The 17,713-nt window shown below is 40.8% G+C and overlaps 1 protein-coding gene across 2 annotated transcripts in view; it reads right to left on the reverse strand.

Annotated features, from left to right (window-relative positions):
- LOC129815167 (immunoglobulin superfamily member 21-like) overlaps positions 1-17,713 on the reverse strand; it is a 309,353-nt gene that overhangs the window by 194,197 nt on the left and 97,443 nt on the right. The window lies entirely within an intron of this gene.

The raw sequence follows: 17,713 nt of genomic DNA on the forward strand, positions 1-17,713 counted from the left end.
CTGTTTGCAACTAGGCACTAAAGTAATTCTGCAAAGGATGTGGGAAAGCAATTAACTGCATGTCCTGAATACAAAGTGTTACAGTATATTTTGGGGAAGTCCAATACAACACATTCCTGAGTACTACTCTCCATATTTTTAAGAATAGTGGTAGCTGTATCATGGGTATGCTTGTAATCGTTAAGGACTCGGGAGTTTTCATGATAAGAAATAAACAGAATGGAGCTAAGCACAAGCATAATAATCCAAGAGGAAAACCTGGTTCAGTCTGCTTCCACCAGACATTGGGAGATGAATTCAGCTTTCAGCAGGTCAATAACCTAAAGCACAAAGCCACATCTACACTGGAGTTGCTTACCAAGAAGACAGTGAAAGTTCCTGAATGGCTGAGTTACAGTTTTGACTTAAATATACTTGAAAATCTATATCAAGACCTGAAAATGATAAAGCTCTTAGAGAGTTACCCAGAAAAACTCACAGGTTTAATCGCTGCCAAAGGTGCTTCTACAAAATACTGTCTCAAGGGTGTGAATACTTATGTATATGAGATATTTCTCTATTTAAGTTTCTATAAATTAGCAACATTTTCTAAAAACACATTTTCACTTTATCATTATGTGTAGATGGTTGAGAAAAAAATACTTAATCCATTTTGAATTCAGGCAGTAAAACAAATGTGGAACAAGTCAAGGGGTAGGAATATCTTCTGAAGGCTCTGTAATAGGAAGTTTGCTATCAACAATTTAATGTTAGATCAAATCCTGGTCCCTGTTAGTGGAACATCAGCACATGCATATTGATATGATTGTTTCAAACATGGAAATATGTCTAGTTTGACGAAATCTTGTATTATTATACTTATAGAGTCTATTTCAGTGGGACTTTCTAAATATTGACTTCATCTGAAATAGATTACATAATGTATCGACATGTTTTGTTTTTCATTACTACATGTATGGGGAATACATTTTCAGGGGATTGCACACTTTTCATTTAAATTAATTAGAAAAGGGACCAAAAGCAGTGTAAGGTACTGTATACACATGCATTATTCCTGTATTTTAAATAGATTTGGATTACACCACAGTAAACATCCAAAACCAATATCTCTTACTTCTGTTTGAATGCCCAACATGATTTATTCAAAGTTCTCTCAATTTTTTGAGGTCCCAATAGATGAAAACAGTGACAAATACATGGATTCAAAACCAATTTGAACAAAATAAAATCAGTCTGTGCAAAGCTCCGCATGTTTTGTATGTTGTTTCAGCGACTTTCGCTTATGTTATGATAACTAGAGAAGAAACAGCTAAAGTGAAACAAATGTTACTGAAACAACATAAACCTTGCTCAGCTATACTTTGAACATTCTTATATATAACAGCTTTGTCTGTAAAATTAGAATTAAACATAGATCAGGCTGTTTGACATTGGATTAACTTCCTCTCTCAAGCAGCACCAACTTGCACATACAGTGCCTTCAGAAAGCATTCATACCCATTAACTTATTCCACATGTTGTTTTGTTACAGCCAGAATAAAATAAAAAAATCAATTTTTTTTGTATCATCTATGTACACACAATACCCCATATTGACAAAGTAAAACATGTTTGAAAGAAATATCAAATTTATGACTCAACTGTTGCTGCTCAAAGCCCAGCTAACTAGGCTGCCAGGTCTTCCATCTTAGACTCACAGTGGGAAGGAGCTCTCTTCTTCGCTCCAGTCACTTATAGTAAGTCACACATTACTGTTCTGTTATAATCTCCACCCAGCCCACCAGAAGAGGACTGGCCACCTCTTAAAGCCTGGTTCCTCTCTAGGTTTCTTCCTAGGTTCCAGCCTTTCTAATGAGTTTTTCCTAGCCACTGTGCTTCTACACCTGCATTGCCTGCTGTTTGGGGTTTCAGGCTAGGTTTCTGTACAGCACTTTGTGACATCAGCTGATGTAAGAAGGGCTTTATAAATAAATTTGATTGGTTGATTACTGTACCTTAGCAGTCTTTTCAGGTGTGGTAGATTTATTCAGTTGATATAAATCCCAACCTTGCCATGAACGAATATGGGTAGGACAGCGACACGTTTGTAAATAATCACAATATGCCCCCTGAGTAAACTCCAGCAGCATCTGAGTTTGGTGACAATTAGTTTACCAAAGAGAGAATTCAGCACCATGGAGAGCTCCTGTACAGACTTCAGGGTCTGACAAACTGTTTGTTCAGCTCCTCTACTAGCACTCCCAATGAGAATAACTTTTACTGTACCTCACTCTCTCAGTAATACAACAACCAGTTAACAGTGATATGACTGTAAATTTCGGTGTTCCTCATGGTTCCGTTTTAGGACCAATATTGTTTTCACTATATATTTTACCTCTTGGTGATGTCATTCGGAAACATAATGGTAACTTTCACTGCTATGCAGATGACACACAGCTGTACATTTCGATGAAACATGGTGAAGACGCAAAATTGCCCTCGCTGGAAGCCTGCGTTTCAGATATAAGGAAGTGGATGGCTGCAAATGTTCTACTTTTAAACTCGGACAAAACAGAGATGCTTGTTCTAGGTCCCAATAAACTGTTGAATCTGACAATTATTATTGATGGTTGTACAGTCGTCTCAAATAACACTGTGAAGGACATTAGCGTTACTCTGGACCCTGATCTCTCTTTTGACGAACATATCAAGACTGTTTCAAGGACAGATTTTTTCCATCTACGTAACAATGCAAAAATAAGAAACTTTCTGTTCAAAAATTATGCAGAAAAATGCATCCATTCATTTTGTCACTTCTAGGTTAGACCACTGCAATGCTCTACTTTCTGGCTACCCAGATAAAGCACTAAATAAACTTCACTTAGTGCTAAATACGGCTGCTAGAATCTTGACTAGAACCAAAACATTTGATCATATTACTACAGTGCTAGCCTCTCTACACTGGCTTCCTGTTAAGGAAAGGGCTGATTTCAAGGTTTTACTTCTAACCTACAAAGCTACATGGGGTTGCTCCTACCTATCTTTCCGATTTGGTCCTGCCGTACATACCTACATGTACGCTACGGTCACAAGACGCAGGCCTCCTAACTGTCCCTAGAATTTCTAAGCAAACAGCTGGAGGCAGGGCTTTCTCCCACAAAGCTCAATTTTTATGGAATGGTCTGCCTACCCATGTGAGAGACGCAGACTCGGTCTCAACTTTTAAGTCTTTATTGAAGACTCATCTCTTCAGTAGGTCCTGTGATTGAGTGTAGACTGGCCCAGGAGTGTGAAGGTGAACGGAAAGGCACTGGAACAACGAACCGCCCTTGCTGTCTCTGCCTGGCTGGTTCCCCTCTCTCCACTGGGATTCTTTGCCTCTAACCCTATTACAGGGGCTGAGTCACTGGCTTACTGGTGCTCTTCAATACCGTCCCTAGGAAGGGTGCGTCACTTGAGTCACTGACGTGATCTTCCTGTCTGGGTTGGCGCCCCCCCTTGGGTTGTGCCGTGGCAGAGATCTTTGTGGCCTATACTCGGCATTGTCTCAGGATGGTACGTTGGTGGAAGACGATATCGCTCTAGTGGTGTGGGGGCTGTGCTTTGGTAAAGTGGGTGGGGTTATATTCTGCCAGTTTGGCCCTTTCCGGGGGTTTAGTCGGACAGGGACACAGTGTCTCCCGACCCCTCTTGTCTCAGCCTCCAGTATTTATGCTGCAGTAGTTTGTGTCGGGGGGCTAGGGTCAGTCTGTTATATCTGGAGTACTTCTCCTGTCTTATCCAGTGTCCTGTGTGAATTTAAGTATGCTCTCTCTAATTCTTTCTTTCTTTCTCTCGGAGGACCTGAGCCCTAGGATCGCGCCTCAGGACTACCTGGCCTGATGATTCCTTGCTGCTGCTCCAGTTTCAACTTTTCTGCCTGCAGCTATGGAACCCTGACCTGTGTATCGGACGTGCTACCTGTCCCAGACCTGCTGTTTTCAACTCTCTAGAGACAGCAGAGATACTTTGAATGATCGGCTATGAAAAGCCAACTGACTTACTCCTGAGGTGCTGACCTGTTGCACCCTCGACAACCACTGTGATTATTATTTGACCATGCTGGTCATCTATGAACATTTGAACATCCTGGCCATGTTCTGTGATAATCTCCACCCGGCACAGCCAGCAGAGGACTGCCCACCCCTCATAGCCTGGTTCCTCTCTAGGTTTCTTCCTATGTTCTGGCCTTTCTAGGGAGTTTTTCTTAGCCACCGTGCTTCTACACCTCTATTGCTTGCTGTTTGGCGTTTTAGGCTGGGTTTCTGTACAGCACTTTGAGATATCAGCTGATGTAAGAAGTGCTTCATAAATACATTTGATTTGATTTGATGAGTGATGCCAATGCAATGTTGTTGAAAACCCTAATCTCTAATTGGCTATAGAAAGCCAACTGCTTAATTTATGTTAGAAGACTATTTAAAAGGATACAAACATGTATGCAATTAAACATGTGGTAAGTCTGACATACTGTAATATAATTCTACACACATTAATTGTGATAGTGTGTTGCTTGTCATAGTCAACAGGCCCTTAAAATGCCACCACAGAGACCTGTGATGGAATGATTAAGCTCCACAGCTTGAGGAAAGACTAAGGTCTCTTCTTTTTAAAGCACCTCCATACACTTATTACAGAATCTTACTTTAATCATCAGACTTGAGAAATCCTCTCTGTGGAGTTGATTTGAATGGATAAGCCCTGCTGAAGACTGCAGGTCATTAACACGAGCTGATGCTCTTCGAGCAAATCCCAACCACTTAGTACCGACGCTCCACATTGCTCTCTAAGACATGAGTAGCCCAGCCACGGCTCGTACAGTACTGGCCTCCCTCCTGTGAGTTCTCTTTAAATGGATGCAACTCTCACATGTTGAAGGGAAATAAAAAATGTAACCATGGAAATGTCAACTGAGTCAGTGGGATGCAATGTCACTCACCAGGGGAAACAGTCTATCATGCCTCGTCTAAATGGCAAATGTCACAGTAGAGGCTGTGGAAACTTATCACTGTATGAATAATGCAGTTCCACATACAGTGCCTTCAGAAAGTATTCATACCCTTTGACTTATTCCACATTTTGTTGTGTTACAGCCAGAACAAAACATTTATTAAATATATATTTTTTGCATCCATATACACACAATACCCCATAATGACAAAGTAAAACACATCTAATTTACATAAGTATTCACGCCCCTTGCAATGACCCTCCAAATTAAGCTCAGGTCCATCCAATTTCCCTTGATCATTCTTGAGATGTCACTACAACCACCTGTAGCCAATTCAATTGTTTGGACATTATTTAGAAAGAAATACACCTGTCTACAGAAGGTGCCACAGTTGACAGTGCATGTCAGAGCAGAACTTATACCATGAAGTCCAAGGAACTGGCCACAGATCTCCGAGATAGAATTGTAATGAGGCATACTATATATCTGGGGAAGGGTATAAAACAATTTTTAGAGTGTTGAAAGTTTCCAAAAGTGCTATAGTCTCCAGCATTGGGAATTAAAAACATATGGAACAACCCAGACTTTGCCTAGAGCTGGCCATCTGACCAAACAGAACAACCAGGCAAGAAGGACCTTGATCAGGGAGGTGACCAAGAAACCAATGACCACTCTGACAGAACTACAGTTCCTTGGCGGAGATGGGAGAACCTGCCAGAAGGAGAATAGACTCTACAGTACATCACCAATCTGGGATTTATGGGAGAGGGGCCAGACAGAAGCCAATCCTGAGAAAAAGGCACATGACAGCACACCAGGAGTTCGCAAAAAGGCACGTGAAAGATTCTGAGAGCATAAGGCAAAATATTCTGTGGTCTGAAGAGAAACATTTTATTCTTTGGCCTGAATGCAGAACACTATATCTGGAGAAAACCAGGCTCAGCTCATCACCCGTCTAACACCATCCCTACCGTGAAGCACTGTGGTGACAACATCTGGCTATGGGGATGCTTTTCAGCAGCAGGAACTGGGCGACTGGTAAGGATAGAGGGAACAATGAATGGCGCCAAATACAGGAAAATCATTGAGAACCTGCTTCAGATTTCAAATTACCTTAGATTGGGGCAAATATTTAGGTTTCAACAGGACAATGACCCTAAGCATACAGCCAAAGCAACACTGAAATAGCTTCTGAACAAAAATGTGAACATCCTTGAGTGGCCCAGCAAAAGCCAAGACTTGAATCCCATTAAACAATGTTGTTGATCCTTCCTCAGGTTTCTACTACCACAGTCATTAAACTCTGTAACGGTTTTAAAATCACCATTGTTCTCTTGCTGAAATCCCTGAGCAGTTTCCTTCCTCTTCGGAAACAGAGTTAGGAATGACGCCTGTATCTTTTTAGTGACTGGGTCTATTGATACACCATCCAAAGTGTCATTAATAACTTCACCATGCTCAAAGGGATATTCAATGGCTGTTGTTTTACCCATCTACCAATAGGTGCACTTCTTAGTGAGGCATTGGAAAACCTCCCTTGTTTTTGTGGTTGAATCTCTGTTTGAAAATTCACTGCTCGACTGAGGGATCTTACAGATAATTGTATTTGTGGGGTACAGAGATGAGGTAGTCATAAAAAAATCACGTTAAAAACTATTATTGCACACAGAGTCAGTCCATTTTACTTATTATGTGACTTGTTAAGCAAATGTTTACTCCTGAACTTATTTAGGCTTGCCATAACAAAGGGGTTGAATACTTATTGACTCAAGACATTTCAGCTTTTCACTTTTAAATAAGTTATTGTATGTATGGGTATTGTGTGTAGGCCAGTGACACAAGCTCAATGTAATCCATTTAAATTCAGGCTGTAACAACGAAACATGGAAAAAGTCAAGGAGTGTGAATACTTTCTGAAGCCACTGTAGTTAGTGATCATGAGGATGAATCAACAAAACTGTAGTGACTCCACAATAATGATCTAAATGAAAGAGTGAAAAGAAGAATACAACTAAGCTGAAAAAGAAACACAGCAAAGGTACAGACTTTTTGGCCTAAATGCAAAGCTTTAGGTTTGGTGGAAATCCAACACAACACATCACTTAGTAACTGCCTCCTTATTTTCAAGCACGGTGGTGACTCAATCGTGCTCAGGGTATGCTTGACATCAGCAAAGACTGAGGAATTTTTCAGGATAAAAAGAAAGGAGATGGAGCCATAGCCATGAGAAGTAGGGGTGCTGAGGGTGCAGTAGCACCCCACTAATAAAGTCGACAAAAATCTCCTCAGCACCCCCTGGAGATACACTTCTTTCAGAAAGAAAACAGCAGTTGCTATGGGCTAAGAAATGAAAACACTGGACACTGGAGAATTGGAAAACATTGCCTGGTCTGATTAATCCCGGTGCCTGCTGTTTCAAGCTGATGAGAGGACTAGAGTATGGAGAAAACCACGAGTACATGCATCCATCATACCGCATATCAACATTGTAGGCTGGTGATGTGAGGGTATGGGTGTGTTTTCATGGCACATATTGGGCACCTTGATAAAAGTGGAGCAACGTATGAATGCCAGAGGATATCTGAACACCATTGCCAATCAGGTGCATCCCTTCATGGCAGCAGTGTATCCATCTGTAAATTGATTTTTTTCAGCAGAATAGTGCCCCATGCCACAAGGCTAGGATGGTTCCATGAACATGGCAGTGAATTCAGCTTACTACAGTGGCCTGCCAAGTCACCAGATCTCAATCCAATTGAGCATCAGTGGGATGAGATGAAACAAGCTATTTGGAGTAGAGGTCCAGGACCAGCCAACTTCACACAACTCTGTGGGAAATATTGGAGTAAACATGTGCCAGCATCCCTGTGGAATACTTGACACCTTGTAGAGTCCAGGCTCCGATGAATTGAGGATGTACTGAGGGCAAAAGGGGTTGCAGCTCAATATTTGAAAGGTGTTCCTAATGGTTTGTGCACTCAGTGTATACCAGTTTTGGCGCAGGTACAGCCAACTATTTTAATATTTTTGTATTTAACCTTTATTTAACCAGGTAGGCTAGTTGAGAACAAGTTCTCATTTACAACTGCGACCTGGCCAAGATAAAGCAAAGCAGTGTGGCTTTGGGGATGATCAGTGAGATATACCTGCTGGAACGTGTGCTACGGGTGGGTGTTGTTATCGTGACCAGTGAACTGAGATAAGGTAGAGCTTTACCTAGCATAGACTTATAGATGACCTGGAGCCAGTGGGGCTGGCAATAAATATGTAGCGAGGTGCAGCCAACTAGAGCATACAGATCGCAGTGGTGGGTGGTATAAGGTGATTTGGTAACAAAACGGATGGCACTGTGATAGACTGCATCCAGTTTGCTGAGTAGAGTATTGGAAGCTAGTATTGGAAGCCACACTTCAGTAAAAGGCACATGACTGCCAGATTAAAGTTTGCCAAAAGGCACCTAAAGGACTCTCAGACCATGAGAAACAAGATCTGGTCTGATGAAACCAAAATTGAACTATTTGGCCTGAATGCTAAGCGTCACGTCTGGAGGAAACCTGGCACCATTCCTACGGTGAAGCATGGTGGTGGCAGCATCATGCTGTGGGGATGTTTTTCAGCAACAGGGACTGGGAGACTAGTCAGGGTCAAGGGAAAGATGAATGGAGCAAAGTACAGAGAGGTCCTTGATGAAAACCTGCTACAGAGCCCTCAGGACCTCAGGCTGGATTGAAAGTTCACCTTCCAACAGGACAATGATCCTAAGCACACAGCCAAGACAACGCAGGAGTGACTTCGGGACAAGCCTCTGAATGTCCTTGAAGATCTCTGGAGAGACCTGAAAATAGCTGTGCAGCGACGCTCCCCATCCAACTTGACAGAGCTTGAGAGGATCTGCAGAGAATAATGGGAGAAACTCCCCAAATGCAGGTGTGCCAGGCTTGTAGCGTCATACCCAAGAAGACTCAAGGATGTAATAGCTGCTTAAGTTGTTCAACAAAGTACTGACTAAAGGGTCTGAATACTTATGTAAAAGTGATATTTCAGTTGATGTTTTTGCTTTGTCATTATGGGGTATTGTGTAGAGATTGATGAGGGTAAAAAAATATTTAATCAATTTTAGAATAAGACTGCATCGTAACAAAATGTGAAAAAAGTCAAGGGGTCTGAATACTCTCCGAATACACTGTATATACAGCACCACTCTAGTTTGGACACACCTACTCATTGAAGGGTTTTTCAAAAAACAATTCTCTACATTGTATAACAATAGTGAAGACATCAAAACTACGAAATAACACACATGGAATCATGTAGTAACCAAAAAAGTATTAAACAAATCCAAAAATATTTTATATTTGAGATTCTTCAAAGTAGCCACCCTTTGCCTTGATGACAGCTTTTTACACTCTTTTTTTTTAAATGTTAAAATATTTATTTATTGAATATTTGAAACATACAATATACTTGCATTGAAGCTGCTCAACAGCTACACCATACCAGTCATCCAACAGATTCCCATTCAGAGCGACACACAAACACATCCAGGGTCAATGCCCTGCTCAAGGGCATGTTGACCGATCTACCACAAGGCCAAAAAACGTGAACCCGAAACCTCCAAAATCCCTCCACAGTTCCGCAATAGCCGTCCCTCAATAGCTTTTCACACTCTTGGCATTCTGTCAACCAGCTTCATGAGGTAGTCACCTGGAATACATTTCAATTAACATGTGTGCCTTGTTAATAGTTCATTTGTGGAATTTCTTTCCTTCTTAATGCATTTGAGCCAATCAGTTGTGTTGTGACTGTCACGTTTCTGACCTTATTTCCTTTATTTTCCTTTGTTTTGTCTTTAGTTAGTATGGTCAGGGCGTGAGTTGGGTTAGGCAGTCTATGTTCTGTGTTTCTATGTTTAGGTTTGTCATTTGGCCTGATATGGTTCTCAATCAGAGGCAGGTGTTTTTCATTGTCTCTGATTGGGAACCATATTTAGGTAGCCTGTTTTCACTGTTGGTTTGTGGGTGTTTGTTTCCTGTGTCAGTGTTTGTGCCACACGGGACTGTTTTCGGTTAGATTCTCTTTGTTATTTTGTATTGTGTCATGTTCATTTGTTTCTATTAAAACATGGACACTTACCACGCTGTGTGTTGGTCCGATCCCTGAAATCTGCCGTTACAGTGACAAGGTAGGGGTGGTATACAGAAGATAGCCCTATTTGGTAAAAGACCACGTACATATTATGGCAAGAACAGCTCAAATAAGCAAAGAGAAATGACAGTCCATCATTACTTTAAGACATTAAGGACAGTCAATCCGGAAAATGTCAAGAACTTTGAAAGTTTCAAGTGCAGTCGCAAAAACCATCAAGCGCTATGATGAAACTGGCTCTCATGAGGACCGCCAAAGGAAAGGAAGACCTAGAGTTACCTCTGCTGCAGAGGATACGTTTATTAGAGTTACCAGCCCAATGCTTCAGAGTTCAAGTAACAGACACATCTCAAAATCAACTGTTCAGAGGAGACTGTGCGAATCAGGCCTTCATGGTCGAATTGCTGCAAAGAAACCACTACTTATGGACACCAATAAGAAGAAGAGACTTGCTTGGGCCAAGAAACACGAGCAAGGGACATTAGACCGGTGGAAATCTGTCCTTTGGTCTAATGAGTAAAGGAAAAGCAGTCAACAAGTGCTCAGAATATGTGGGAATTCCAAGTGAAGCTGGTTGAGAGAATGCCAAGAGTGTGCAAAGCTGTCATCAAGGCACAGGGTGGCTACTTTGAAGAATCTCAAACATAAAATATATTTCAATTTGTTCAACACTTTTCTTTGTTACTAAAGAAAAAAATAAATAAAGAAAACCCTTGAATGAGTAGCTGTGTCCAAACTTTTGACTAGTACTGTATATATACACACACTTGGAGTCAAAGTATCGGTGAAATATTGTCTAAAATAACATTTTGATATGTAACTGTGTCGATATTTTCCCCATCACTGTATTCCTGATAAGCATAACATTTTGTCTTGTGTACAAGTTGAAGAGGGGCAGCTGCAGGATTTGGACATAGGCCAGGCAGAAGCTGGGCAAATCTATTTCCTTTGGAGACAATTACATTTGTTTAGGAAGGTAGTATTCAATATGAGCTCTACATTCGAATTTACTTCATAATACCAAGTTTCAGTGAAGAAATTCCATCTTTAGTGTCATGTGGTGGATATCTCCAGTAAGCTCTGACAAGGTCTGTCTGTGTAGAAACACCTCAGGTTTAGCTGGGCTTAAATTCAACAGGGAGGCTTACATTCTGTTTTAATGCTAGTACTGCACAATATTGATCCTTCAAGTGCCATAAGCCCTACATTCTGAGGAAGCTGAGAAGATACAATTATATCCTTTCTCACCACCATCTGTTCCTATCCTTATGAATCAGTAGTTCAGTTGGACTGATTTTACCATCAGATGTCACACAGCCATGCATAGTGAACACATCATCATGGCTCCGCAGGCATTGACTAAAGCACAGTGTCTCCAGACTGACATGAACAACTGGGGTAGTTATAATACCATGGAACTGGTGTGGTGCTGGGTTGATACGAACTGCTGCCATCGGCGCAGATCCCTTACTAAAACGCTAAACATAAACTACAGTAGACTGTAAAGTAGTGTAAGTGTACACCTCCATAACATCAAAAGCTCTGTGCAATAAAGCGGCACACTGCATTATCATTGTTGGGCAATATAAAACACTCTGGAGAGGCTGCAGAGTGCATGGCTTTAATTGGCTCATGTTAACTAGTTGTAGAGGCAGACGAGGCCTCCGTCTGAGGCGCTCCATCAGAGACGCTGTTAGAACAACATCTAATGAGGGCTGCAAACTATGCTTTCTTCCATTATTAACAGCAATTTGCTCAACTGCAATGAGAAAACAAAACCATTCCCAATGATGAACCGGCCCAAAATGTCCTACTATATAGATGTCAGTGTAACTGACTGTATGAGAAAAATGTATGGCAGAGTTTGTGCTCCACCGGGTCTCCTTCTCCCTGACTCGAAAGCTGCGTAAACAAAGAGAGCTGATTTGTAGTGTCTAGGACATGTTTCAGCAATATCATGTCAAACGAGTGGGAGAGTGAGAGCAGAAACTGAAATGACAATATGTAGTGTTTCATGTAGATGCTTGTTGAGAACAAAGACTAGTGATGCCATAGTAGCAGGACACCAGAAACATGGATTTAGTCCATGTTTCATTTATTGTTTTAGTCGAGGTGAAGCTGACACCTACATTGTTCTCTTTTGAACTGCAGTATAACATAAGCTTGCCAACAAAAACAGGGAGTAGGGATGGGTACTGAGCAACTATAAAATACGGCAATAATACTCTATTAATACAACAGAATGCCCAGAGGGCTCTGCATGTTTTCACCACTTCAATGACTTCTAAGCAGCACGTCTTTTTCTGGTAATTTGTTCACTCCTGCCTTTTCACTTATGGTGTAAGGCATACATGTAATTAGCAGAAATACTAGTTCTGGTCAATATGTTCCATTAAATGGTAAACTATTTCATCATGCAGCCACGGTCTTAGTCTGAATATAAAAAATATAATATGTGAATCTATAAATATAAAATTAAGATGCAGACTTTACACACTCTGATAATGTGTAATATGAGACATTCGCTGGTGTCAATTAAAGCTGTTGAGTAGAGAGGCGGCTGAGCTGATGCTGGGAACATTGCCTCTTGTCTCTCAGCCCAATCTGCACATCAGAGTGGGTCAATGAAGGTCAACTCCAACTCAGAAAGAAAAACATTGTGAGAAATGAGATCAGAAGAAGAACATTTCACCAATACAATCCAACTATCATGATATCGTAACTGAATCCTATAATCTATAACATTTTAGAAAGTGGTTTAGTTATTCCGGCGCCGAGTGGTTGTCCTTTGTAACAAACTGGTTATTGTAACATTATAAGCATCAGTCTCTATAAAGCCTAAATGTAGAGTGCATCTTTTTCCTCCAAAATGCATAATTTCCTGTGGCACTAACAATCTAAATGGCATTCCTGACAGCAAATTGTTACTGAAAGCACAATGATGCTACACATAATTGCTGCATGACTGAGCGTTATGTTTGTCACAACTTACAATCACCAAGAGAATCATGATGAGTCCATGACCAGTATGAGTCCATGAAAAGTACATTTTTATTCCCCAAATAATAGGGTTCAGTATGTGATGATTTGTCATTGAATCAATTTCCAAAGGGGTTGGTTGAGGAGTGCTCTGAGTGGGGTGAACCAGGAGTATGACTGGTTCTTGATTTATGCTGCTGAAGAACACAATCTGAGCCTGTGGAGCAGGTCTTGCTTTGTAAACAGGATGCTGGGAGATGATGCGTTTTTCAATCAGAGTGATTTACTGTTTAATGACACGCTTCAGCTTGGAGAGTGTCAGCGCCGTCCTCTGTAATCCTGCCCCCTCCCACAGGCCTATGCTGCCACAGTGGATAGCAATCAGGAAGAACTCATATCACCAGGACCTCATTCTGAAGAGCCCTGGGCGAGTGGAATTATCTCTTCGTCGCCAGCACAAGGAGTCTGGGGCAGTAGGGAAACGCAGCCATGCAGGCTACTTGGCCACGTGTGCCTCGATGCACTGGCATATCTGCCAATGGCACAGCTGACCAGGCACAGTCTAATGAAACCACAGCTCTCTTCTCTCTCTCCCTCTGTCTCTCTTTTTTCCTTTTTCCCCCTCTCTTCCTCAATTTTCGCAAAAGCCTGCCTCCCAGAGTATGATGACCACTAGTATGGCGTGCTAAAGTTCCCCAGGGACTGTGAGAGTCAAGTTTTCTCCCAATAGGTGCAAATCACTCTCAGACTGCTGAGTCTGACTGGAGGAGTAAAAAATTGTATTGCATGTGCAAAACAAATGAGCCCTAACCTTGTGTGCCTTTTTCTGGAGATTGTACCAATGCAAACAACTCACAACTCTAATGGATGATATAATTTGTTAAGGCAAGTGGAAAGTTGAGGTCCTTTTTGGGGTGGCATGGAAGGTTTTTTTGCTATGCAAATAGTTTTATTTCTATTTATGGACCTACAGTACAAGAAAAAAGAAAACAGATTGCCTTCAAAAAATGAGAGTCCAGGGAAATCATAGATAGACCGTTTGAGGCAAACCGAGATTGATTTGGAGAAGGTTTTCCCAAGCAATTTTGTCTCAGTGTATGAAACAGTCAAAACTCATAAAGGTTGGGGAGAAAAAAGGCTGCTTCTTTGACTTGACATTGGCAATTCATTTCTGAAATACAAAATGTATGAAAACAAAATGACTGTTTTGATCACTGTACCTGCTGAAGAAATAGAAAATAAATAATGTATGGATTACAATGGCAATGGCTTCCTTTTCACACGGTATTGTTCTTAGCCCCGGGCTTTCTTAGCCCTAGGCTAAGACTGGCCCGGAGCTAGCTTATCCTGTGTTCACACAAGCATTTGTTAACCTTTTTGTTAAGCTTTAGCCCTGGGCTAAGGTGTGGTGTGAACATGCCTAAAGAAACCTGTCACAACATCTCATAATAGAATTGTGATTAAACATCCAGAGATAAAGATGGTCTACTACACTCAATCAAAACCTTTTGCACAGATAGAGGATACATGGTTTTCCTTACCATAACGATAGCATTTCACAGCACCATGTTGACCTCTAACCTAACACTCGTGTTGAAATTTTTTTATATTTCAATGAACAGCCCTAAAAAATTAATTTCTTATCAAATAAAAACCAACATGGAGCCTGGAAAGAGCCTTGCAAATAGACATTCCAATCTGTTTTAATAAGGTAAAAAGGACCCCACTTTACGATAAATCCAGCCTTCTTACCTAACGACAAGCCCGTCCACAGTTACCCAGGGAGCATGTTGTCCCGGTAACCCAGAGAGATCAATCACTGTTTGTGCATTAAATCTGCTTCCCCTCACACCTATGCTGCTGCTACAATGATTACTGATTAGATGTATTACTACCACTACACTGCTGTTCATTGATTGGTGATTTACATTTGTCACGCCCTGACCTTAGTTCCTTTTTGATGTCTCTATTTTGGTTTTGTCAGGGCGTGAGTTGGGGTGGGCATTCTATGTTTTGTTCTATGTTGTCCTTTTCTATGTGTTTGGCCTGGTATGGTTCCCAATCAGAGGCAGCTGTCAATCGTTGTCTCTGATTGAGAACCATACTTAGGTAGCCTGTTCCCACCTGTGTTGGTGGGTAGTTGTTTCCTGTTTTGTGTTTTTTCACCTTACAGGACTGTTTCGGTTCGTTCACTCTCTTTGTTGTTTTTTGTCATTCAGTGTTCTGTTTATTTAATTAAAAGGCATGAACACTTACCACGCTGCGTATTGGTCAGAGGATTCCTATTCCTCATCATCAGACGCAGAGGAGAGTCGTTACAACATTATCATTATAATCTACCTATTTGTCCTGCTACTGGTCACTATTACTGCTGTTAACATGTATATATTACCAGTAGTCATAATTATATATTCCTGCTACCAATCACTTTTCAGCCTTGTTTACATGTATATCCGCCTATCATACCTACACTGACACTTACACACACACACACACACACACACACACACACACACACACTTAGACTTACATACACACACTCACCACCATGCACACCCACCCACCACTTATGCTGCTGCCATACTGTTTATTATTATTATTATTGTTATTAATCCTGCTACTAGCCACTTTCTCCAAATCGCTGCCTACATGTACATACTGCATCTACCTCAATACTCCAGTATTTGGCACTGACCCTGTATATAGCTTCCTCTCTTCTTTCTTATTTCTCTTGTTTTTTCTTATTATTAGTTATACTTTTTTGATATTGAATACTGCATTGGGTAGGGCTTGCAAGTTAAGCATTTTACTGTACTTGTGCATGTGACAAATACAACTTGAACTTGAACAATCTGGAGACCTCTGCATCACTACAGGTCATGAGCAATGGCAAGAAATGAAAGAGGAGACGGGGGCAGTGTAGAGAAACTGCCATTCTCAATTGTCAAATGGGCAGATTCGAGGAACGCATGCTGCATACAGGAACATAAACTGCAGAGTTCATCTATCAAAGTGGAATTGCTGCTGTTACATTTCATGGAGTAGAGTGAACCCTGTTTCACCGTTCATTTGCAATCTCTCGAATGGTGTGCTCTTCTCACTTCCTTCTCTTTCATGCTTCACTCTAAATAAAGTACCACACTCGTCACATCCAAAGACCACAGGCAGTAAGTAGTCTTTCACAGTTAAAAACCACACAACTACTGAGGGTGAAAACAATGTATTTCCAGCTTGTCTTGATGTGTCCAAAGAATAGAAAAACCAATGTTCGGGGACTGGCCTCAATTAAGAGATCAAACCGCGTTTCGAGTGTGCCTGAGTGAGCCTTGCCGGCTTGCAGTGTTGCTAGTGCTCATCTCCCTTGCGCTGTATAATGTATTTCTATTAACTCGCTTGGCCCCCAAAACAAACTTCCCTGAAGTTGTATCCTTGTCTCTTTGCTTATGGCCCTGCATGTGTACTTCCCTCTCATACTGAAGCAATGCTACAAGACACCACCGTAAAAAAACTCTATCCACTCTCCATCTAAATGGGGACAGAAAAGACACATTGTGCCTGACGTAATGAAGAACTGGATCGCATAATCTACGCCTACACAATCATGCTGCAGCTTAGGGGGTGCTGGAATCAATTTATAAAATGAGAGAGCGGATGCTGACTATTTCACAGGAAAAACCAACAAAATAAAACACTTAAATTATTTTCTATAAGGCCAGGCTGAAATGATTTCTTTTTGAATCTACCTATCAAGTTTGAGATTTGATGGTATTTTGTTCCATTAATATTATTTTTTTCAAAAAGTAAACATAAAAATGTTAAAAACTTGATGAAAATGTATATTTTCTTTAGTTTATCATACTACCGTTATCAAAATTGTAATGGATTTTAACTGCTTTAAAATTGACATACATCAATCATTTCAATGCTCACTAAATTAGATTACACATCACTGAAAAGCCCAATTCATAGAAAATGTTAACCACTGGACTATATTTAGTAACTTCATTTGAAGAGATAGTGATTGGGTCTAAGCATACTGGCGTTTGAAAGTCTAAGTTCAGTGTACTTGTCTTTAACCTTTTACACTGGTAGGAATTGGCCTAAATGGATAGGGCTAAATTGAAATGTTTCTTACTGAAGAAATATGAAATGCATAGCCATGGTAGCAGCTGAAAGGGACAGTTTGGAGATTATGGGAAAATTATTAGACCAAATGTGAGGACACAACAGTTCACCTGACGCAGGACTGAATCCAAACATTACACTGTTGATTTTATGTCCATTTTATATTTGCTGTTCTTTTTGACCCAATTGTTGACAAAGAAATCTGAAAATATTCTAGACACATTCAGTAACATAATACGAATATTATTTGGGGGCAGGTGCAACATGAGACAAAAAATGTTTTACAAGGGTTTGAGTGAGAGGACTAACTGGTGTCTCCAAGTGGAGAGTTCCTAAGTAATTTCAATGCACTTTTATGACTCAAAGAAGAGTCTTCAGCTATTAGGTGCTTTTTTGAGCTCTCCTAGCTGTGCCGTTGAGGAGCTAGAGCATGCAAACTTGTAGTAGTTTTGTTAGGAACACAACTCTACATCCCTGCCATCACACAATTACTGT

This window comes from Salvelinus fontinalis, chromosome 18 (assembly GCF_029448725.1).
Source record: "Salvelinus fontinalis isolate EN_2023a chromosome 18, ASM2944872v1, whole genome shotgun sequence".
NCBI lineage: Eukaryota > Metazoa > Chordata > Actinopteri > Salmoniformes > Salmonidae > Salvelinus > Salvelinus fontinalis.